Source organism: Camelus dromedarius, chromosome 10, assembly GCF_036321535.1.
Source record: "Camelus dromedarius isolate mCamDro1 chromosome 10, mCamDro1.pat, whole genome shotgun sequence".
Classification (NCBI taxonomy): Eukaryota; Metazoa; Chordata; class Mammalia; order Artiodactyla; family Camelidae; genus Camelus; species Camelus dromedarius.
Genome location: NC_087445.1, coordinates 51602035 through 51627107, shown reverse-complemented (window position 1 = coordinate 51627107; position 25073 = coordinate 51602035). Strand labels below are relative to the sequence as shown.

Here is a 25073-nt window from a genome sequence, read left to right as displayed (position 1 = left end):
GCTCTCTAGGGAAGAGCTTAAGATCCAAGTTCTGCTTCTGGCTCTGCCTCTTAATGGTTCTGTGATCACAAATAAATCATAACCTCCCCGAGTTTAAATTTTCTCACTAGCAAAGTGAGTATAACAATACCTAACTCATGTGGTTGCAAAGGTCAAACGATACCACAGGTGCACAAAGTATTCTGTACAATCTATGGAACTACAAAAATAGAAGTCATTTAAGTTATTATAAAATAATTTGGAAAATCATTGTACTTTATTAATATTAGAACCAACATGGCCCCATTTCTTGACAGTGTATATAGGAACTCTTTTCACTAGCATGGTTTACCCAGAATCATAGATTTACTTAAATCCAGACTCTAAAAGGGTGGCCTAATACAGTCACGGGTGAGACACAAAAACTGTGAATATGCTAAATACGCTCATTTCACACTCCCAGGGGCTAACTTGGCTTCCCTGGTTAAGCCAAACCCTGAGGACAATCAACAGATGTTTGTCTGAGGAAAGAGAATGCAGCATCAGGTCCATAGAGAACAGAAAATGCTGTAGACTGTGTAGAAGAATCACGCCCCAGAAAACACAAGAAAACCTTCTGGGAATGAAGTCCCTTAAAATTAGAAGAGATTCTTTCACTGTTAAATCTAGAAGGATAGAAAAGTGAGAAACGATTTACTACTTACCTGAGAGTCATCTGTTTACGTGGCCCACATGTATGTGCACACCAGTGTCGATACGGCTGCTAAACGTTGCAAATGTGAGAAGGGAATGGATGGGAGCCAGGAAGCTTTGGGGAAACACTATCCTTAGTTCACAAAAGGAAAACAACCCACAAAAACAAAAAGACATCTTTACCTTCATAGCCTAATCCTGCATCAATTTCTAATTCATAATAATTTACATTTTCATGCAATTTGCCCACATTAGTACCAGATCCATTATGTTTATTGCTACAAGTGGACTGAATCTGTATAATTTACACTCTCTTTCCAACAGCTCTCATTCATTTCTCAGCATAATTAGCTAAGAAGAGCAGTTAAATGTTCCTGGAGAAGCTGTTAGTGATTCCTTAACACTGTCTTGAGAGAGGCAGATGTCCCACTCCCCAATTATATATAAATATACTTACATTGAAAAAAATTCATATATATATATATATATATATGTATATATACATATATATACATATACACACACACACACACACACATATATATATATATATAATATTTACAGTGCTATTTTCCATAATTGAATACCTTTTAGTCCATTCCTCAAGAGACACATTTGATACTCTGCCCCTTGGCAAGGCATCTCTCTGGCTGGGGAAAGCCCACATTTAACCATCATCACACATGCAGTTCCAGGCACAGGGCCTGGTGCAGAGAAAACCCTCAAGAAATGTAAACTACTATTACGGTTGTTGGTGCACCCTTCTTAAAGCGTCAGGTAGAAATCTGCACTGGGAAGGGGATGACTTTGCTTTTCAAGCATCTCATAAAGGTCACCGTATTAACACGACTATCTCTCTGGTGCTGCAGGCATGCAACTCCCCACAGAATCAGGGGACCAATTTTACTCTGACAAAATTTCCTTTGTATGATGCACTAATTCCCAGATTTCCAAAATGAAAAATATAATGCCCTTTCCCAAAAAGTAAATATGAGTCTTGTGAGAATTCTACTTTATGGGGCAGCAGAGCAAGCTTGGGCTGTAAAAACCAGGATTCAAATTTCAGCACAAGCATTTTTCTTTTTTTTTTTTTCAGTTGAAGTATAGTCAGTTTACAATGTGTCAATTTCTGGTGTACAACAACTATATTCTAAAAATAATTTGTGACAAACTATTTATCTCTATGAACCTTAGGCTCATCTTCTGTAAAATAAGGATATTAATATATTTTAATGGTTGCTATGAAAATTAAAATACTATACGTTTGATAAATACATATACCTTATTATATCTTGTCTTAAATATGGCAGGTGCTCATCATATGGTACCCATCAAATCCTAGCCTTCTCCCTCTTAATTTAAGTGTCTTAGAACTATGGGATTGAGGGTAATAAAGACCTTCTCACAGGCCATAAAAGAATTTCATTTGCTGTACACTAGAAGTCAAGTGAGGAGTAGATAACTCCTACTGATCTTTAGTTCCCTCCGAAGCTGGGGGTATGTCAGGTTTGAGTGATAATTAGATGTGCCTGTAAGATACCAACTGATATTTTGGCTGACATTCTGGGGCTCGTGGATCCTAACTGACTTACTCTTCCAAGTGGACACTCAGTTCACAACCAAGTGTGAGTGATCCCTAGGTCTCCTCTGTGGATCTCACCTCCAGAGTCTCCTGTAGATTTTTCAGAGCAGCTTCTATGTCCTCTGAGGGACAATTAGTAATTTAGAAACTGCCAAAAATCATTTTTTAATTTGGACAGTTCGGCAGGTGATCAAGCTAGAGGGACAAACTCAAGAACATTTTTGGCAATAACGGTATTGCTCCCCAGAACAATGACTTTAAAAAGACATAACTAGGTGCATTCCTCGGAGTGTTTAGTAAATAAACAAGCCAATCTCTGCACCTTTCCAAAAGTTATTTTCCAATGTGGACATGAATGCATGCCATCAGTACATTAGGATGATATTAAAGTATTTTTCAAGAATTTAGAAATAAAACTCATACACAATGGATAATCAACAATGCAAGTGAGACAGAAGAAAGCCTCTGAAAGAGACACACGTGACTTGGGAGTAAAGACAGGGAAGCAGACCTGGATGATGATAGTATTTGGTAAGCAGAAATCTAATGAATTACATGTGAAGAGGACAGTCAGCATAATGCATGAAAAGGGAAATGCCAAGAGCCAGAAGCTGCCGGTGTTTCATTCAGCACTGTTCAGGCCTAGGAGTTCAAGCCTTCCCATCACTGGAGAGGTGATTTCTGCTGTGGGCAGGGGTGATTTATTGCCTTGCCCCTTAGCCATGACAAAACATCTCTCAAGACCAGCCACCTTCATTTGCTCAGCTATAGGCTAGGCAAGTGACCTTCTGATAACACTGGAAGGTGACAGCCTGAGGGCTGACCCTGGGCCATGGCCAACTCTCTAAGATAATGCCCCTCATCAAACCCACGCCAGTCTTCTGGCAAAAGCTACCCTTTCTGCTTACAAAATATGGTTATGATTAGAGATTTAAAATTACAGAAAATTATTCAGGAAATTGAAATCACCTTAAACTCACAACCCAGAGATAATCGCTATTAACATGTTGATGTATTTAATCTGAAGTATTTTTTTACACTTTTTTTCATATAACTGAGATCAAACCATATATTTAGTTTTTCATTTGCTTTGTTATTAAGCATTATAACCTAGATATTTTCTGAATTGCCTAAAGTATCCATGAATGTAACCATTAAAATTATATAACACCTTACCAAGTGATTTTTTTAAGTGTACTTAACTAGTCCTCTATTACTGGATGTTTGGGTGGCCTCTAATTATTTTATTCTTTTGTAAAGAATGCTATAATAGGTCTACTAATTCAAAAGGCTTATTCTCCGTTTGGGCTTATTTTCTTGGTTTGAGTCCTCACTGTTGACTTTTAAACTCACCTAGCTTCCGTTTCTAAATCTAACTGCTCCCTGGACTCCTCTATTTAAAAGTTAACATGCCCCAAGCAAAGCAGTGCTGGAGGGAGCGCGCCCCTGGGTCCCTAGGCACTCTGATGTGATTTCTGTCTCAGGAGAAACCCATCCTCGAGCATGAGCCCAGGAACTGCAGGCAGAGGACAGTGACAGTGACTAATGGGAGTGGGAACTGGGGAAAAGGAGGAGAGCTGTCCTCACTCCCAGTCTTAAAAACCTGGGCCTACAGATCTTGATTCTGTAAACTTCAACACAAGTCAGAGCATTGTGACACTTCATCCTATTTCAAAACCTATCATTTATAAGCTTCTTCATTACCTATCAATCTTCAGATGAGCCCTGTCTCTGAGGGAGCTCCTACTATCAGCTCCATTTTACTGAGGCTCAGAAAAGTCAAGTGCCTGGTCTGAAGTCATGCACGTAATAAGTGGTAAACCATATTCAGTCCAGTTCTGTTGATTCCGAGTTTGTAATATTTTCACTTCACTGTGATGTTTCCTCTCCAATAGTTACGTCGGGGTGGACAGGAAAATAAACCAGGCTGCTTGAGCTTTTATTATTCTTTTTAAATGTGTTTGAGAGGCGATGGTGGCAAGCATCAATCTGTAATTCTAAATAAACACAGTTTAAAATCCCACGTGGACAATCTCGCACACTGATCCACCTGAGACCCGCAGTTTGCACAATGATGGAAGCAGCTGGAGACCTGCGGCAGTTATGGGAGATTATATATGTTCTGGGAGCTCAGGAGGTCTGGGCGCTTCACTATCTATAATTGAAAATGTACAGAAGCAAATGGAAGCTCACGATCCCATGTGTGTTCTATCAGATGCTTTGGACATGAAAGGAATTCCTGGAAAATTATAAATTGAAACACTTGTCACGTCGTGGTAATAGGGGAAAAAAATCATACTTAGACTTTGGGAAGAAAAGAATAAATTGCCCGTAAAATAATTCGTAATAGATTTGCAGCTAGAACTGGTTATGAGAGAGTAATGTGGTATAAAAGATAAGAAATATAATTCCAAAAATGCATGGGAACCATTGCTAATTCTTTATATGGGAGCAAGAATAATTATACAGGGACAGTTAATTGTTCTGCATGGGATGCAAGAGGAAGACAAATAAAAGGAATAACAGCATTACTTAAAGCACTTGAGGGAGAATTAGAGGAAACAGGTTTTTTCTTTATTTCTAATTCCGTAAGGAGATTCCACTCAAAGTAAAATCAGACTGTGTTCACGATACAAAATACTATGAAAACATAAAAAGCGTGCTCTCATTTTCTCATTTTATGGTAAGAGGGATGTTTCAGACACAGAATCTAAGACTCGGATTTAGTAAAATGTACAGGTACATTTTAATTAAATAATTAGAGTGCTATAAAGATACTTCCAGACAAGATGTTAGTGAGAGCTGCCATTCCAAAATTCCCGAGAAAATGTACAAAAAGGATCCACACATAAGAAACTGGGAATGGGTCCCTGAAAGAATAGTACTCAATGGACCAGATTAATGGAACCTTTTGGAAACTGACATGAGATGTGTTACTGAGAAGTATGGCACGTGTATGCATGCATGTGTGTACCATGGGGAAGATTTCCATGGGAATCTAGTTTTTAGCAGCAGTAAAAAAAAAAAAAAAAAGTAAAAGGAAGTCTAATCTTTGGCTAGAGCTGATAATCTACTTTCCTCCCCTTTGTTCTTCCTTCCTACCTGTATCTAAAGTTTCATCTATTAAAAATTTAGACAGGAACACACACTGTCTCTGATAGACCCTTCAGAATTTCATTTGCAATAGTGGGCAAGCATAGATCAGGACAATGAAGCTATGAAAAAATTCTGCTGTTCAAAAAAAAGGGGAAAATTGGCAGGTATTTTTCTTTTTTTATGCTGTCTTCATCAGGTTTTGATGTCAGAGTGATCCCTTAAAATGGATTGAAGAACACCATTTTCCATAAACAAAAATAGTTTAACTAGCACAGGAATAACTCATTTCAAAGGTTGGCTATAATTCAGTTGGCTGAAAAAAATCTAGATCCAGGGCTATTTTCTAGTAGAACTCTTGGACAATCTTTCACAAATTTCCTTCATTTTATTGAGTCATTTAATCTTTTCTATTTTTTTCAATAAAATTGTATGGGGCATCTTTCAAAAATTCAGTAGAAATAATGAGGACTGTTGTGGGACTTTGGTTCTGACACTGACACTCTCAATTTCAGAGGCCCCACCCTACCACACATCATACATTGGTTCTTTGGCAGGGGAATGTAAAATAATTGGCAGGAAAAATGTTGGAAAGATACTTTCATTTTTATCGTAATTAAAAGTAGATAATATAGTCTCATAACTCAAAATTTGAAAGATTAGAAAATGTATACATGAGAAGTCCCCATACTTTCGTCCCCAAGCTATTTGGTTCCATTATGAGGATACAATCGATTTACTATGTATCTTTAAAAGATTTGTAAAGTTGTAATTTTTGACTAAATTACAATAGATTTCACCTACGATTGTGAAAAATCTCGAGGTCTATTTCTCAAAGAATGGTATCTAAACCTCCTATTCTTGGCACAAAGCCCCATCACCTTTACTTGCCCTCTTCCATGGGAGAATGTTGAAAGGTTGTAGAAATGGGCATTTGGGATTGCGTAAGGCTAAGAAGTTTTTTAGGATTTATAGAACTTACATCCTTCTCAGAGTAACCTCTAGTTAACTGTACTGGAGCTCTCTCGCAGAGCATTCAAAAAAGCGTGCATTTCATTGTTTAATTACACAAAGCAATAATGAGTGTGGTTTTATATGTATATACCCTAGCACTCTTAAGATCTTGTTGGATATAATTCCAGACATTTTTCAATGCATTTACATATACACCACATATTTAGTGGTTTGCATATATACACAATAATATATAGCTTCCTCTTCTAGGTCCTGGAGCATGGCCTACTGAAATGAAACCAGAGGTGTCCATCCATCTTGGGAGAGGGGATTCAGGTGGTCTGTCTAAAACTAGAAGAAAGATCATTAAAGTTGATCAGAAGACACGATCATCCCAGCCTAAGGCCAGTCACCTCATGTGTTTTGGCAGCTCAGCTGTGCAAGCGCCGCCACACTGAAGAAAAACTGAAGAGAAACGCACTCATTTGTGTTAATAGTGATGATATGTTCCAAAGGCTGCTGAGCTCTGCAGGCTAACTTGTGACTCCTGCATCTCAGAGTTTGAAGACAGCTCTACAGAGGTCACTAGTCACCTGCTCCGTCTGCCCAAGTGGTGAATGGGACAAATGACCGTTCCTGGTACAGGGTTCACTGCCCCTGGACCTGGAGACAGCAGAGCTCCACGGAGGTGCAGCTCTCCCTCTTTCGTTCACAAAGCAAGTCTCCTGATCAAGTCTTGGTTATTATACGGTATTTTGTGACTTTAAAGGCCTCTGTAAATATTAAATGCTAGAACTTGGAGTGCTACAGTAAAAGGGGCGGAAAGTGAGGAGCCCTGTGCTCAATCACGCTCCGACAGCAGTGGGAACACTGCATAAAACCTAACTGCCTGACACAGAATTCACACCAAACTGTAAATTCAGCCATGTTCATGGAAGTTCCAATAATCCTGTATTTGCCCAGAACAATTAATATTCTTATCTAATAACTATAGATGAAAAGCTGATATTTATGTAAAGACAAAATGACCTCCTCCTCGTAGAGATAAAGAAATTTGGATATTCTGAAGGATGATGATGATTTTTTTCCTTCAACTGGAACTTTAAACAAGAAACATAAAAGTATATCAATAATACTAAAAGGAGAACAAATAGTAGAATCCAAAGCTGAATGAGCTCCAGAAAGAGATCCTGTTCCTTGAGAGAACCAGTAGAAGGAAACTCTAGGCGAGAAGAACAACCATGGGCTTGCAGACCCACCTGCAGCAGGATCTAGTGTCCTCAGCAACCACCACTACAAGGCAGTCAGTCATCACAGGGGGAAAAGGCCTTGAAAAAACGTAAAATTCTTGACCCAGAAACAAGGGCTATGTGTTTTTGTAGTTTCAGTGTAGTTAGTAATTGCCTTTAGAATGATTTTGAGAGAGGAGATTGTAATGGTGAATATGTATGTGCTACTTAACACCATGCCTGGAACACAGTAAACGGGCAACAAGCAAGAGTTGTCATTGTAAAAAATTATTACTATATTCAATAGCAAAGAAAAGCAGAACTAAAGTTGAGGGCAAACTATTCCAGAAATTCAGCAAACAACAGGTTCTACTTTTGATGAGTTTAAGGATAATAGCGATGATAAAATAGACAAGAGCTAAAAAACATTAAAGACAAAAAGAGTAAAAGAAAGATGAGATACCTCCTAAAACAGAACTTAAAATTAAGTGACTTTAACCATCTCCATTCTGCCAACTATCACAGTAAGGGTTCTTTCTATCCTAAAGACAAACCAGAAAGCCGAGTACACTCTCCATCCTCAGGTACAACCCAGAGGCCCCAGAGCATCCCACCTTCGGAATCAAGCAGACAGCTCCTAATCACAGACTCGATCATGGAGTGTCTGTTTTATTAATAGCTAGACCTCTGCATGTAAGCGCTGCTCCCAACAAAGAGGATGAAAAAGAAATCTTTGATTAGGAAATTGCTGGTTGTGAAGTATGTTGATGTCTGAAAAGGATATTGTAATATAATACAGTTCTTTAAATTTTTATGTAAATATTCCTAAATTATCCCATGATTACTTTCTTTGAAAACTAAGAGACAATGATGAGATTTGTAAGAAATGTCTCCTAACTTCCTTTCCTTTTAAGTAACACACATTTTCTCATTTTCCATCAGTGATATCACACATACATGTCTCTCTGCGGCACACCAGTTGACTTTACAAGAAATCCTCGAACGTTGTCATTGCAGTCCAAAACTGTACTTCCTTATTTGGGCCAAGTTTCAACTTTCTCAAGTTCACATCAAACTAATAGTACAGAATTTATCTGGAAAAATAAAAATTACCTTTCCCATTTTTATTTTCATAGATCTTTATAAGCTTTTGTAAAACAAAAAAGTTCTGGAAGATACTGAAGCTTCCAAAATGTTCTCTGATTTCCTTTGCTGTTCAATTTACACACTATTGCTAAGTAGGAAATATATTCTGACCCAGTAACTATTCTAGATACAGAAAATAAATTTGAGCTCTTACTACAAAGAATATTGGGCTGATTAAAATGTGAAAAACTTTCTCAAAACCTATAATCAAACTTAAGGAGCCCTGGATATTTAAAAAGTGGCTTAAACATTGAAGAGAAGTGAGATGCATTCACACAAGACTGACCTTTGATCTCTTTGAACCAGCTCCTATCAAACACCTACTTCTGACTTCCAGCCAAATCAGGGATTCAAAATGGGCTGAGACACAGATTCTAGTCTCAAGAAGCTCAAAGTATGACACGGAAAGTAAGAATACTGATAACTTTAATACCACTTGGTTCTGTCCAAACTGCCATGGTTCTCTTAACAGTTTCTTTATCTGCCAAGGGCCGCATCTAGCAGTTTCCTGGAAGGCTCCTCCTACGCTGGAGAGTTGTCTGGGAGAAAATTTCTACGCAGTCTCTCTGGGACGCACTCAGTCCGCCTTGCCTTCTTGTGGTTTCTTCCGTAATGCCTTGCTTTCCCTCTACACTCCCACCTTGGTCTTGACAGTTTGGAGCTTCTCTTTCTACCTGAGATCAGCCTTGCCATGGATTTAGAATCTGGTTTCTCTCCATTTCACACCTCACTCATTCCCTGCTGGGGTGGATCCTGCAACTCCAGCTGGCTCCGAGTCTCAGCATTCTCTCAATTCTGGTGGGAAAGTCAGGGAACTTTCTCAATGAACTCCGTGTTATGAAATGAGGTTTAGAAAGATTCAGGAACACTTAAATCGATCTCACATGGACAATGAACTGTCAAGTGCCTGAGTAACTCAAAGTCAATGGCAATGATAACAGCAATCATTTATTCTTAGGTACTCTAGCCCTATTTACTGCTACGGAAACAGGTTCGCGTGGGTTAAATAACTTGTCCAAGTTCATACATCTTGTAAATGTGAGGGATAGAGTTAATATTCAATCCTAAGTTTACTGAGCTTCAAAGCTGTACTCCATGTATGGTTATATAGTTTTATTTTAATTTTTTTTATTGACGTATAGTTGATTTACAATGTTGTGTTACTTTCTGGTGTACAGCATAATGATTCCATTACACACACACATATATATATTCTTTTTCATAATAGGTTATTACAAGCTATTGAATATAGTTCCCTGTGCTATACAGTAGGACCTTGCTGTTTATCTATTCTATATATAGTAGTTTGTATCTGCTAATCCCAAACTGCTAATTTATCCCTCCCCCTATCCTTCCCCTTTGGTAAAACCATAAGTTTACTTCTATGTCTGTGAGTCTCCTTCTCTTTTGTAAATAAGTTTATTTTTGTCATTTTTTTTTTAGATTCCACATATAAGTGGTATTGTATGATATTTGTCTTTCTCTTTCTGACTTACTTCACTTAGTATGATAATCCTTAGGTCCATCCATGTTGGTGCAAATGGCATTATTTCATTCTTTTTTATGGCTGAGTAGTATTCCCTTGTGCATATACATATATATATACACCACATTTTCTTTATCCAGTCATTTGTCAGTGGACATTTAGGTTGCTTCTATGTCTTGGTTCTTGTAAATAGTTCTGCTATGAACCTTAGGGTACATGTATTTTTTTGAATTAGAGCTTCTTCCAGATACATGCCTGGGAGTAGGATTGTTGGGTTGTATGGTAAGTCTACTTTTAGTTTTTTCAAGGAAACTTCATACTGTTTTCCATAGTGGCAGCAGCAAATCACATTCCTACCAACAATGTAGGAGGGTTCCCTTTTCTCCACACCCTTTCCAGCACTTATTGTTTGTGGACTTTTTGATGATGGTCACTATGACTGGTGTGAGGTGATACTTCGTTGTAGTTTTGATTTGCATTTCTCTGATAATTGTGATATTGAACATCTTTTCATGTGCCTATTGGATATCTGTATGTCTTCATTGTAGAAATGTCTGTTTAGGTCTTCTGCCATTTTTAGATTGGGTTGTTTGTTTGTTTTTAATTGAGTTTGTATGAGCTGTTTGTATATTCTGTTAAGTTAAGCCCTTGTCAGTCGCATTATTTGCAAATATTTTCTCCCAGCCTGTAGGTTGTTTTAATTTTAATGACAATATCACCACTATCACTGGATTCAATTAAGATGGCAAATTTTATAATGGAAGAGCTGGAGGCCACTGTCACTCAAGGTAATAATTGCTTGTATGCCAGTATGGGGCTATGTCCTTTACAGAAACCATTTCATTTAAGTCTCAAACATAATCCTATGGGATACACACTATTATCTCATCTTACAAATGAAAAGAAGAACTAAGCACAGAGAAGTTACCTAACTTACTGAGTCCCCAAAGCTATTAAGCAGTGGAACTGAAACATTTTGAATCCAGAGCCTATGGCACTAGTCACCAAGCCTCCCCATCCTACCAGCCACTCTGCCCATTTGTCAGTTTGGCAGATGGGAGGGAGTCTGACCTCAAGGAGATGTGCCCAGGATCCCTTGCTTAGATGGCATCCCTCCTCCCCTCATTATTCCTATAGCTTCAAACTCAATTTATAAGATCAATCCCTGCTGAAACAAGATCTTACCAATAAGTGTAACTTGAAAAATGAGTCTCAAAGAAAAGTCTGAGTGAGACTTTTCTTCCCCTGGAAGGACACAAATCTCTATCATAATCCTAGGGTACTACAATCTGTTCCAAAGATGGAGGAGAGAGAAGTGATTAAAAGGTATGAACTTGCCATAGAGGGGAACCCTGGATTAGGAAAGCAATACATTTGACCTGTGTAGTGATACACTGTAATGTTGTTTGTGAGTGTTAACTCAGACCGTTGTCCGTTGACCTAACTGCTTTAGAATCATTTGGGATAGTTTTAAATGCAGATTCCTAGGCCTCCCTATGCCTGTCTCCAGACACTCTGGAGGGGCAACAGGGCTCAGTAATCTTTAATGACTAACAAATTCCCCAAGTGTTAGGATGCAGGCACACAACAGAACCCCCCATGTGCTTATGTAATCTTTAGCAGCACATAATTTGTTTTTGCAAATGTTGAACAGGTTAAGGATCAGGATTTATGTTACTTCCGAGCTCCAGAATAGATTATAGGTGTCCTAGATGCACTCACATATTTTGAGAATTTTATGCACTCTATTGTCATGGAGGCCCAGCACAGGCGCATGCACACACACACACAGTATTTCTAAAACTAGCAAACAAAATTCAGTTGAAGTTGAAGCATATTTTTTTTAGCTTATTACATCACACTGATTTATAAATGCATTAGTCCAAGTACTACAGAGAGAGGCTAATCAGTAGTTTGAGAACAAAGGGCTTTACACTCAAAAAAAAAAAAGTTGGGAAACTGCTTTGCTAAATTAATTCTTCTCCTGAAGATTCACAATACATACTAAAGATCCGAGATGCTCCGGAGTGAAAAAGAAACTTGTTACATTTATTGAATATTTAACAAACTTACTGGGGCAGAGGATGATGTTTTTCTTCTTCTCTGCTTGTTCCTTGCTACCAACTTGCTTAGCTCTGAATTCATTTACTCAACAAATACATGTTACAAATACACACAGCAACTATAAGCTAGGCAGTGTGGTAGATCCGGGATAAAGTGGGAGTAAGCTAGACAGACTATTCAATAACCACACTCATTACCATTTGAAACTTGTCAAGTCACAAAGGTTCCTCATAGCCCTAGGGGCTCTGATGCAATGCCATGGGCTATATTGCCTCAGTTCCACCACTGACCTCACTTTAGTTACGGTTTACAAGAGACTTCAAGAATCTCCAAACAGACTCAGAGGGGCCGCTGAGCTGGGCCTGACAGGCAGAGGGACTCCCCACAAAGCTGCACACCCAAGTTAGCTCTCTAACAAGTACATTATACATGATCTGTCTTGGCCAACTTGAGAGCCCCAGGGTTACCTCAAAGCAGGCATTTGAACTAGTTATTGAATCAAAATTTAGTCCACAAATTTAATGCTGGCCAGTAGCTTCTCTATATCATGGAATACTGCCAATCATTTGTAAGGCTATTTCAAATGTTCACTGACAAATGAAGTAGATAATTGGGGTATGTATTTCACAACTCAGGTTGGACAATGCTTTGTTATTACACTTTTGTTGTGGTTAGATTATTATTTTTCTCCTAAAATAAAAGACACTAAATAGTCCACTGAAGGAGCAGGCCTTCATATTATTTATCCTACAGCTTTGAGAATGATTGAAAGGATGTTAAATCATTGGCTCATGTAAAAATTGATTTGGGAGGTTTATTTATTTTTGTGACCATGCCCATGATAGGTACTCCAGGCTGTAAATTCTATACTGACTATGTACATCCTCAAGCCTGCTACAATTCAGATAGTTATGTTTTTGTCTTTACAAAAAAAAAAAAAAATGCCTTTCAACATGGAGACTCTGTACCCAGTAAGAGGTTTTATGATTGTGAAATATTAGATTCTCTCTTAGTTCGCACCAACGGCAGAGGGGATAGTAGCAGGAGTTTAGCAGCTGAAATGAGGTCAAACCCCTGGTCATTACACATACATATAGCAATCTTTTCACTGTTTCATCTTCTGCCTTGCCAGGCTACAACATAACCACGTATTCCTAAACCTGTGACGACAAAGATCCTTTTGACCTCCGGAAGAATGACTGACTCCCTTGGGCACCTTGAATTCTAGACATCAGTCGGATCAGCCCTGCTTCTAAACACAGTGAGAGATTCTGCTACCCAACCATCCACACATCTACATTATGTCCATTAGCTTTGAATACCTGTGTATTGCTCTCATTTGGCTGTGTGTCAGTATGTTTTTCTTTTTGGCCAAACAATGGATTATTTGCTTTGGAATGTGAACAAAATTGACAAATCAGCCACCTAGACTAACCTGAATATGTCTGTTTCTTTGAAATTGTTTGTTTCTTTGAGGCAGCAGAATTATCCCTCACCTATTTATTCAAGAACTATGTAGCCAAGGTCTACTATCTGCCAGATACTCTGCTAGGGGCTAGAGATAAAGCAGGGAAAATAAGACAATGCCTGGACTTAACGGCACATTTTTGGTAGCCATGTGAAGTTTGATTCTGAATGTGTAAAGCAGCATTTTAGTTTTGAAGTTGTTTGATCGGTTTGGGTCACGTAAGCCATCAGACTCTCCTGGCTCTCTCCTACCCAGCCCCCATCACCATGGGGTTATTGATGGAATCCTAACTCCCAAATGAAGGACTTTCAAAAGGAAGACAATGTAGAAAATATGAAGGGAAAAAAAAAATGATGCCCACTTGGGAGGCAGACTTCTAACAAAAGGTATTTGAAGTGGAGATGGAACTAGGCGACCTAATCCCTTTGTGTAAGGGAATATGGTCACCAGGTCACGTGTACTGAATGAGATGTCTCTACCACAAGGAGGCCTTCTCTGCCAATGTGAAGTTTACCATTAAACATAAAAAGGAAAAAATGCAAGTTGTGCTATGCCTTTATAACCTGAATTTTGAGAACTACCATCTGGTTTAAAGATGGAAAACAGCACGAGTAGGAAATCAGTATTTCATTACCAAATGTCTAGATTTCAGTCTTTTAGTAGAAAATTTTGAAATTTTTATATCCATCATTTATTTATATTATAACATGTGGTTTTTTTATTCTTCTGTATTTATTATTTTCCACTGAATAAAATCTATATTGAGTCCTCTAAAGTGCTCTTAGAGAATACAGTATAACTACATGTGGCATATAAATGCAATATGTGTGTGTATTTGCACACAATCTTTATAGCACACTAAACAATTCATCCTTGGAGCATGTTTGTGATAGCACTTTATGAGGTAGCTTTAAACAAGAAGTAGAAGAAACTGGAGTTATTTGTGTTTGTCTCAAGAGAATAAAAGCTTTTTCCTTGAGTTCTCTGATGCATGTAATATTTGAGACTTACAGAAAGAAATAGCATCCTTTTCCCCTAAGAATAAAATCACCCCCAGGCAGAAAAAGAACCCCGCAACACGTTTAACTAGCAGGTAGTCTGTTTCATAAATACGCAAATGAAAGCTGCAGAAATTTGAGAAAAACCATTTAGTTATATTGCAAAAGCACATATGTCTCCAGCAGAGTTGATAGTCCACTGTACTCCACCAAAAAACCCACAGGGGTCTAGAATTACCAAAGTTGCCTCTTTCTGCTTTGCCCCTCTGCTCTCCACAGTCCTCTACCCCACAGGAATCCCACAGTTCCCAAGGAGCCTTTGCAGTCAAGTACAGCTGTTCACGGTCCCAACAGCCAGCTTTTCCTGCTGTATGCATTGCCATGAACCCACCAAATGCTCAGGTGTTCAGGAGCATTCAGACAGGTAAGTGGAGACTGAAATCCTCCCTCCTTTCCAAGACAAAGCCGCTTCATCATTAAACCCCTGAGTTTCCTTTTGATCCCTCTGTAACCCCTGCAGCCTGGCTTCCCCCCTACAGGATGTTAGTGTCCCCCTATAAAACTCCTGCCGTGCGTTACTTGTAACCCAGGTGTAATGGGTCTGGACTGTTTTCCAAGGCTTAAGTTCAAATAATGTCTTTTTTCTCTTTTTCCAATTTTATCATATTTATTTAGTGATTCTCAGCTGGAGAACCCCAAAAACATTTGGCATTGTTGGGAGACAATTTTGGTTATCACACTGGTATGGGGCGGGGGTGCTACTCGCATCCCATGGGTTAAAGTCAGAGATATTCAATGCCCTCTAACGCACAGAACAGTGTCCACAACAAGTAACTATCTGACCCCAAATGTCAACAGTTCCAAGGCTGAGAAAGTCCGATTTACAACCAACTCAGAGAGCCACATGTCATGACTGATGAAAAGTACAACATCCTCCACTCAGGGACTCTCTCCTCGTTCTCACTCTGCCTTTGGGGGACTTAACTGAGCCTGAAGGAAGACCCCTGGGCCTTCCAGCTGGAGAGGGTTCTCTGCCTCTGTGGTTTGTGGTTATTTGATGCTGCTCCTCGTGGCCACATGGTACCACTAGTCTGAAACACAAGAGGTTTGTCCTTACCTCTTGGTTTCCCATAACAGCCCCTGATGATCACCAGAAATATCTTGATGTTGCCAGCAGGATGTAGGACTACCTAAAAGCTTTTTTGCCTTTTCTGGAAGTCAGGAGAGCCAGAGTCTTAGGTGTGGTATGCCTTCATCAACCTCTTAAGTGGGTAATCCACATGACTTTCAAGTCTTGCTGATGAGGCCACAGCAGTGAAAAACAGAACACCAGTAATTTCTCGGTGGTTTCTCCTGCTCTGTTGCATGTCCAGTGACTTCCCTGATTCTGGGAATGATTTCTCTCACTCTGTCTGCCTGGCACCATCTGGGACTCTGCCTTTCTTCTCTCATGCTAGGACCTCTGAGTCCTGAATTCTGCCCCTGGGCATACTGCACACATTTTTACCAGCCCTGGTGGGATGGGAGAGGTGAGGAAGGTAGTCCCTTTGGAGAAGAGAGTAACTCTCTGGTAGGACATCAGAGTTACAAATGGATGTCTCATGGTGAAGGCAGCTGAGCCTGGCTTTTCCCATGATCTGCCTGCCACGACATAGCCTCACCAATGCTGATGGTTTGAGATTTTCCCATTTAGACACTCCATACCCAATGTGTGCTGACACCAAGTCCTTATCAAAATCCTTATATCATGGAATTGTACTGATGAACTTCTGAGCTCCTTGAGGGAGGAAAAGACTGTCTTAGTTATTTCCACAAAGTCAGCATAAAACACAGTGCTTAGTACATAGGAAGCACTTAGAACTACAGAATGAAAAAAAGGCCACTGAATGAAACATTTCCAAGTGAAATATTAGCGACGATTTATAAAGAAAAATAGGACAGAAGAGCTACCCAGAGTATACAACAGGATATTTCATACAGACAGCTTCAAAGATCAGCACACAGTTCTTCCAAAGCTTTTAAAAGCACAGTGGAATAAAAATCAGAAACAGATTTTATATATATATATATATATATTTCTGTAATTTGGAAATAGTGGCAGAAAATTGATTCCTCTGTCTTTTACTTTTGGAAGACAGTAATAAAATGTCAACGTCCCCATTTGAATTATTAGTCTCACAAGTTTAGTCGAAAATTTTACCTGCAAGTTAAACAATAGAGATGCCCGGATGGGGTTTCAGAGGCTGGCGAGCCCTCTCTCCAGTCTCAAGGAGAAAACGACCAACATCAAAGTGTTCTATGGACCTGTAAGCAGCTTCTCTCCAAATACCCACTTTGATCTAAAGGCAGCTTAAAAGCTAGCTTCTTTTAGAGGTGGTTTTCACTCATATAAATGAGCTTTCTACTGGTCTCGTTTAGCCTCACGGTCAGGGAACTAGCCTGCAAGTGTATTTCATTAACAGGAGTTCCGATTTTATACCACTGGGTATACGTACTTGACTCACAGGAGAAATGGATGCAGTCAAGTTTGCACTTACATTTTTCTGACTCGTGGGTCCTTTTACCAAACTGTTGAACCACCTGAACTAAGTCTCTAGATTAAGTCTGAAGTCTTTCTTATGTATCAGATATAACCTATGTTGGAATCTCCAGTTACCTCAACAAGTGGCATAATATTATCAATAAAATTTTTTATTTAGTTTATTTTGAAAGATTGCCTTTATTGAGCAAAGAATGGACTCAGGTGAAGGCTGTGATATGAAAGTAATAATAATTATAGCCAATGTAGTCAATATGTATCTCAGTTTACATCCCAGATGTGCAAATAAATACAACTTTATAATAACTATTAGTAACTTGACCTAATGTCTATTTCCCATTCCATCAAGATGGCTGAAACTTAATCTCAGATAATTTGGGATTCCCTCCCCTTGCTTTAGAGTTGTGTGTAAGTAACTTAACCCAGTGCCTTGGCATTTAATGAAAGGGATGGGACCCTAATCTGGTCTTCAATATCTTATGTCCATGCAGATTTCTCCTGAGGTAGCTATTACCTCTACTGGTTCTCCATCATTACTCTGCACAGATCACCACTAAAATATCACGAGCTTCTCTCTGCCTGCCCTCTTTGGTCTGACAGCTCTCTCTCCTATTTCCTTTCATTTTATGGGCACAAAATGTATTCTAATCTTTCCTTATCATGTGAGGATATCAAAATCTCTACCAAACTGGCCAAGACCCATTCTCTCAAAACTCACCACATCTACTTCCTCTCTGAACCCTAGATTTCCTCCAGAAAGCAGAATACAGGGTCTATCTCCCTGAAATAATCCATCCCCCTTCCTCTAGCCAGGCTGGAAAGGTAGACCTCTATCTCTTTAACCCTAACATTTTGGTCATGCCTAAAATCTTCTCCAGTCACCTAAGAGCCTATGCTTTTGGAAACAAAGTCGCAACAGTCCTTTGCTTCTGTTTTCTGTCCTATCCCATCTCCTCCCTGAGCAAAGAGCATAGAACTTCCAGATTCTTGAATAGGGTACGGGTGGGAGGCACAGGGAAGAGTGAAGCATCAGGGGAAAAAAATAGGTTAGTATCTCAAAATGTTATCTCACCACACTCACATCTACTGAGTATCCTCCCCTTGTCAATATTTTTTTAATTGCCTCCTGTGCTTGGGTTGTGTGTTTTGTTTTTCTGTTTACTCATCTTTCAATTGGAGTTCAATGACTGTCGTGAGATGCCTTTGTTGAATTGTCACTACTCCCTGAGGTCTACATGTTCAGATTCTGCACTTTCCTCCACACGTCTAAACAGAGCCCACAGCTTCACGTATGATTCCTAGACGATATTCATCTAGTGATGTTCCACTGGGCTGAAGTTCCTCAATATTCCCTTTCTCAATCTGGCAGCTTCTCTCAGCCCTTTGTACTCACTACTCTTCTACATCTCTGTTTTCATTTCTTTGGCTGAAAAAATCCACACAAGAGATTTGTCTCAGCTCATCATACAGTGCAGTTTTCTCCAGGCTTCTCTCCCTCCTGCACTACTGTTGCCTTTGGAGTTGTACACACTACATGGATTAGAGAAAAGGACTCACCATTCAGAGGGTTAACAGACTGGGACACTGTCAGAGTGGGAAATAGATGATTTGGCTTAGTCTGGCTTAGAAGACATTTTATGCATAACTGTATAATAGCTCTGAGTTTTTATGACTGTGTGACCCTTCATTTTCCTGGAGTTTGTGTATAGAGAGGGGATCAATTAGAGTTTTTCAATACCGTCTGGAGAGACTATTTTAGGTAGAGTACATGGTGTATCAGCTAGGAAAGTGCTTCTCAACCCTTCACCCTTCACTGATGCCATCGAGGAAAAGGCAGGCCAGATTTTAAACTATAGTCTCTTATTTAACTGTCATTGCCATTGTGAATTTTGCAATTTTTTTCATTTTCTTTTGGATTTTCAATGGGATTTTGATAGCAAATCCATTAATCACATCTAATCTGCCATCCTGTAAACCCATATGTCCCAAAGCTGTAATTTTTACCCAGATCTATATAATTTCAAACCCCCATGCTTTCTGCTACTTCATGTTGCCATTTCAGGCAGGCTTTAGAAGAAGCGCATTCAATTCTGCTCCTAAAATACTTGAGTCTATTTCAGAATAGATTCTAATCTGTTATTATAACTTTGATTTGTATTTTCTGAATCCTATCAGGGAGTTCAGTAGTAAAAAAAAAAAAGTGCTTTTGTGTGGTCTATACCTCAGAAACATTGGTTGTTGGGAGCAGGTCCTGAGAGAAATCAGCAGAAGGCATGTAACACACTGATCACACACATTAATGAAACATCTGCCAGTGATCTGGGACTCTGTGATTGGGATATGATATGACAGAAGAGGAAAGGGTCCAGGCTTTGGGTCTCGATGGTTCCAGATCCAAATCCCTGCTCTGCCACTTTGTGCAACAATTCTGAGTCTTGGCTTCCTGATTTGTAAAATGGAGGTAATGATGTTCACTTCCCAGTGTGGTGGGGAGATTGAGTTTATGTCTAAAGCTTTGGACACATACAGAAAGTACATTAAGAATATTATTTGTCTTATCAGGTTAGATACCATTGATTCCAAGTAACAGAATACCTAATTCAGGTGGTTTAATTAATAATAAAGGAGATGTGTTATATTACGTAGATGGAAAGTTTTAATATAGAGTGGACTTCACATGCAATTGAACACAGCAGTTCCTGATGTCAATCAGGACTCCAATCATTTGCTGAACTTGCCTTGCTTTTTCTCTCATTTGTGAGTCAGCTTTGTGTTGAAGGCAGCTTCCCTCATGCTGACAAAAAATGGTTCATCACACTCTCCAAAGGGAGGGAATAAGCCTTTGTTCCAAAATTACTCACAGGAGTCTTGAGACTTGTCATTCCAGAAGCAAGTGTCCAAGGAGATGGAACCACTGATTGGCTCAGCATCAGGACTATGCCTTGCGAGCGGGATACAAGACCACTCTGCAAATCCTCCAAATCTCCACCCTTTCATTTCTTCTCCATTACTCCCCCACACCTCCAACACTTCTAAGGAAACATTTTCTAGCCTGGTTTGAGAGACAGAGGAAGATACCTCCCCTCAAACTCTCAGATTTTTTTTTCTATGCCTAGAGTTCTCTACAGATACTTAAAATTTTATGTTTTTGGAAACCAAAGTCTGAAAGTTCTTTGTGTCTATATTTTACCCCAGCTGTGTGTATCCCTCCTCTGTGACAAGGATCACCTGATACTTAATTTTTCCTTTCCTCAAATCAAAAGAGTTAGAAAGTCTTGCAATTATTTAAGTCAAACACTTAGATTTGTCTGTTAAGATAAGATACACTACACACATATTACTTATTTCAGCAATCATCAGCATTTTCATCTTGATGTGATTTTTTTTTTTCACAGCTGCCTTCATATTAGCAGCATACTCTTAAGGAATACCTTGCTGATACCACTGAACAAACAGACATTTCTAATCCTCAGCCTACAGGCACAAGGACTTGAGCATGCACAAAATCTTGATATACTCCCCAAGAAGTCCTCGTGGGAGCCCCACTAGTTCTTGTTTTATATTCCTTATTAGCAGTTATAGCTGAATCTAGGTATTCTTGTTTTCACAAGCTCTTCGGGATTTGATAGCTGAACCCAATAATCTTTGTTTGGGATTCTCCTTTTGTTCTCATAGTTTAAAAAGAAAACCAGCAACAACAACAAATGACTGAGAATAAAGAAATGCAGCTTTTTTCAATTCCTGATCAGTAGAAGCAGAGCTGTATTTAGTTCTGTATCTTGAGATATTTTGGCTGGTGTTTGTCCAAACACAACATTGCTCCAATAGATCTATGTGTAACCATCAAACAAATCTACACACAGAAAGACAAACAAGCAAAGCTTCCTGGTTTCTAGAGTGACTTCTTTTTTCCTTAAAGAATATCTCTTTTTTTCCTCTCCATACTTGAAAGATTGGCAAGGTCATAATTTATATATGGCACTTAGCACATACTCAATACATGTTATCTCTCCTAATTACTATTATTATGTGAAGAAAGCTGTATATTCTTCCTAAACTACTGATCTGGGCCTTCAGATCTATTTCTCAAGACAGCCTCCAGCCTTAATTGAAATTGGATATCTGAGACTTTTCAGTAAAGCTACAAGTAAGGGGTCTAGACGTGTTTGTTAGATTATTTTAAATACTGTCCTATGTCATTAAAGTTATATTTATATGTATAAATATATGTTATATTTATATATAAGTATTATATATCATATAATAAATAAACATATATATAAAGTGCTAATGTTGGACTTGGTTAAAATTCTAAGGTACTTTGTCTTGTCTGAAAACATTGTTCAAGAAATTTAATAATGATAAGCCAAGGGGAAATGTATAAAACTTTGAGGAAGAAATAATCTGGTAGTTCATAACCATGGTCTTCAAGCACCCTTAAAGATAATGAATCACACCTAGGACTTGTCAAATCCTGGACAGGAAGTCTGGGGTCCAGTTATGAAGATCACTGAGGTGGACAGCCCATGAGGCTAACAATTCCTCGACAATGAAGTCACCTTTACATAGAGAGCCCTTTTAACTAGGCTCCTTCTTTTAATAGTTTGCCTATAACAGTGTTTGGCACAGAATGAGCACTTAATACATGTGTATTAAATGAATAAATAAATTAGTGAATGAGCTACCTTCAGATTTTGGTGTGTTCTGGCACTCCAGTCACCTTCAGCCCAAGCAATGGCCTTCAACATTAGAGATTTTCAGACAGATATGCAAAGATCCTAAAATTAAAACACATCCCCACTGAGCCACATGTTAAAAGAAGCCATATTTTCTCCCATAACACATTAACCCAGAAGAGATACAAGCATGAAGACATATTGCCAAAACCTATCTCAACCCATTTATCCATTTAGAATATCCGAGTGTTTCTTTGGGGAAAACAGGTAGTGTTAAGAATCGGAGTCATGGAGGAATGATGCAACATGTATTTCTCTCCAATTTTTTTCATTAGATTTTCCAACTTGGGACAGTCAAATGCAAAACTACAAATGGTTAGGAGGAAACAAGTTCTTTGGAGGAGACCAAACAGGGAAGTGTTCTCTGTTAGTCTGGAAATCCAGTTTCATCCATCAGTCTGCTGTTGTAAACCTCTGGAGTAGAAAGAGAAGTCCAGTCTCCTTCAGACTTCCAGGCTATAGCCAGTTGCCCCAACTCTACACCTCCTGGCCTCTCCCTTGGGACTTACACCCCAGCCCTGCAGCCACCACGAACATGATGAAGCTGTAGACCAATAGTTGAGAATATGAGTAAAAAACTAAGTAGGACATAAGAGTAAACCATTTTCCCAACTGTATATTAGATCAATTGTGTATTTCACAAATTCATTTTTCTAACAGGGTTCAGTAATTATAAATTCATCAAAACAAACAAACTGATTTAATCACAAAATCCCAGTTTAGTTTTAGCCTCCCACTTAGGTTGATGAAACAACTCAAAAACCCCCAATGTGGCATCTTGGTGTTGATCTAAGCTTCCCAACCACCTCAGAGGTAAAACATTGCCCCTACTTGACAGATTTGTGTTTGGCATTGAATTTGATGCCACACCTCTACCATACGCTCAGAGGACATTCTTCAATTTTTAATCATTTTCCAAAATCTTTAGTCTTCAACACTTTGCTGACAAGTGTTACTTATTAGTAGAATTAACTTCAGCTGCCTCGACCAATCTAAAGAAGGCTGGTGCACAGATTCTGGGTTTTTGTTTTAGTTTTTCCAGTGTTTATGTTCTTAATACTATAGGTACCAATTTTCTAAAAATCAGCCTTTTGTGTTTTATATTAGCAATACTGACAAGGCCTGCATTAATAACAATTATTGGAATATTGATGATTGCCCTTTATTTTTTTAATTACTACTTTTATTATTCTCCAATAATTCTTCCTAAACTTGACTATGCTGTTGAGAAAGTAGCACCCATTTGTGGGTGACTAAAAAGAGCTATCAGAGGGGATAAACATTTGAAATCAAACTCCTGTCCCTCAGACAAAGTCAAAAATATACACATTTATAAATACTTATTTAAAGCACTGTCCAAAATTCAAAATAAGTACAAAGTATTTACCACTGGCAAGAGCAGAACTTCTAAGTCTGATGTGAAAAAGGATGAAAATTCTGCCAATTACTACATGCTTGTCACCATTGTTGGTATTTATAAATCAAAATAAGCAGTTTCTCCAAGCTCTGTGGATGCCTGTCTGTAGCTGGAGTAATCGCATGAATACCATGCCACACTGAACACCCAGCTGAACGTTTATACAGATGAAGAAACACAGAGAATCGCAGTGTGGAGTGGCATCCATGCTGGGCCAACAAGCAGCTCAGTGCAGGGGTTAAGAATGTGGACTAAGGGCCCAGGCTGACCCAGCTCACCTGCCATGCGGCCACTTTGTAGCTGTGTTATCAAGTCACTGTGCCTCTATGCTTCCTCCTGTATATAGTAAGAATGATAATAATAGTAATAATAGATACATACATCCATACCTCATAGAATTGTGAAAATTCAAAGAATACATATAAAATACAATATAAATAAACAATAATAACCACAGCTTATGCTTACTACTCAAAATAGCTGGACATAGTCCCGGGGGTGTATTAAGTATAAGCCATAGTTGTCACTGTTTTCATTTTCATGCATATCTGGAGAGGTCATGATGTCTGAGGTGGTCATTCTGTACTGAGATGCCAGTCAGCATGTGTAAAGCAATCAGAATACCAGTCCTAAGAGTCTGTCAGGAATTCAGATAGTGGCTATGTGGTGGTCAGGCCATCCAAGCCCCAGTGGTCCCTTAGTAGCCAGTCAGTCAGAGGCTGTCAAGGCATGTGCTCGGCTTGCATACTTCGCCAGTGCCTTTCCAGGGGCCTGGGTAAAATCTGGCTTCTCCAGGAGGGTGGGCCCAAAACCAGCCACAGCCCAGATGGGGACGGATGGTTACTGCTGGCTGCTCATGTACAGACTTCCTCTCTTTTCCTTCCTCTCTCCAGGCTGGCCACTTAGACTTTAAAGTGCCTCCCTAAACTCCCTGACTCTCTGGTGGGGAGACGAGGAGATCTTCTTCCACTGCAGCTGTTCCATGGGCTATTCCAGGGGGAACTTAGTCCCTGTTGAAGCCCCCAACCTAGGTCCCAGGGGAAGCAGAAGTCTTCCTTTCCTCACCCACCCTGCAACTCAGTTCTTCATTCATATTCACACACACACACACACACACACACACACACAAATCTGTACAAAAGTTAACCTCTCTGACTCCCAGGCCCTTTCGTAGTAAGGTCCTGAAGAAACAGCACAGCCAGTAGGCCACCAGCAGGGACAGGCATTAGAGCAGTGCTGTCCAATGGAACTTCTGCAATGATGGAAATGTTCTATCATCAGCTTAGTCCAATATGGGAGCCATCAGTCAAATGTGGCTATTGAGCATTTGCAATGCGGTTGGTGTGGCTGAGAAACTGAATTTTTAACTTTATTTAATTTCAACCCATTTAAATAGTCACTGGTGGCTAGTGGCTATTGTATTGGACAGCACAGTTTGAGAGACAGCCTGAGTCCAAGTTGCTGCTCTGCATTTCCTGGCCCCACGACAATAGGAAAGTGACTGTAATTCTCTAAGCCTTGGTCTATCACTATATCTGGAAGTAATATATTACTTAACTCATAGTGCTGCTGCAAAGATAAAATAAACTCTTTCACTGAAGCACCTAGAATAGGATGTGATTTAGATTAAGCTTTGAGGAATATCAGCTATTATATGCTTTTGACTGAAGCATTATGCCATACATCAGA

At 39.2% G+C, this 25073-nt stretch overlaps 1 protein-coding gene across 1 annotated transcript in view; it reads right to left on the bottom strand.

Annotated features, from left to right (window-relative positions):
- Window positions 1–25073, bottom strand: part of PLPPR1 (phospholipid phosphatase related 1) — a 353659-nt gene that overhangs the window by 263539 nt on the left and 65047 nt on the right. Inside the window, exons 4-5 of the mRNA XM_064490361.1 lie at window positions 23663–23720; window positions 21917–22009 (exon numbers count right to left, since the gene is read on the bottom strand). The gene's annotated coding sequence lies outside the window, so the exon portion shown is untranslated. The remainder of the gene's footprint in view (window positions 1–21916; window positions 22010–23662; window positions 23721–25073) is intronic.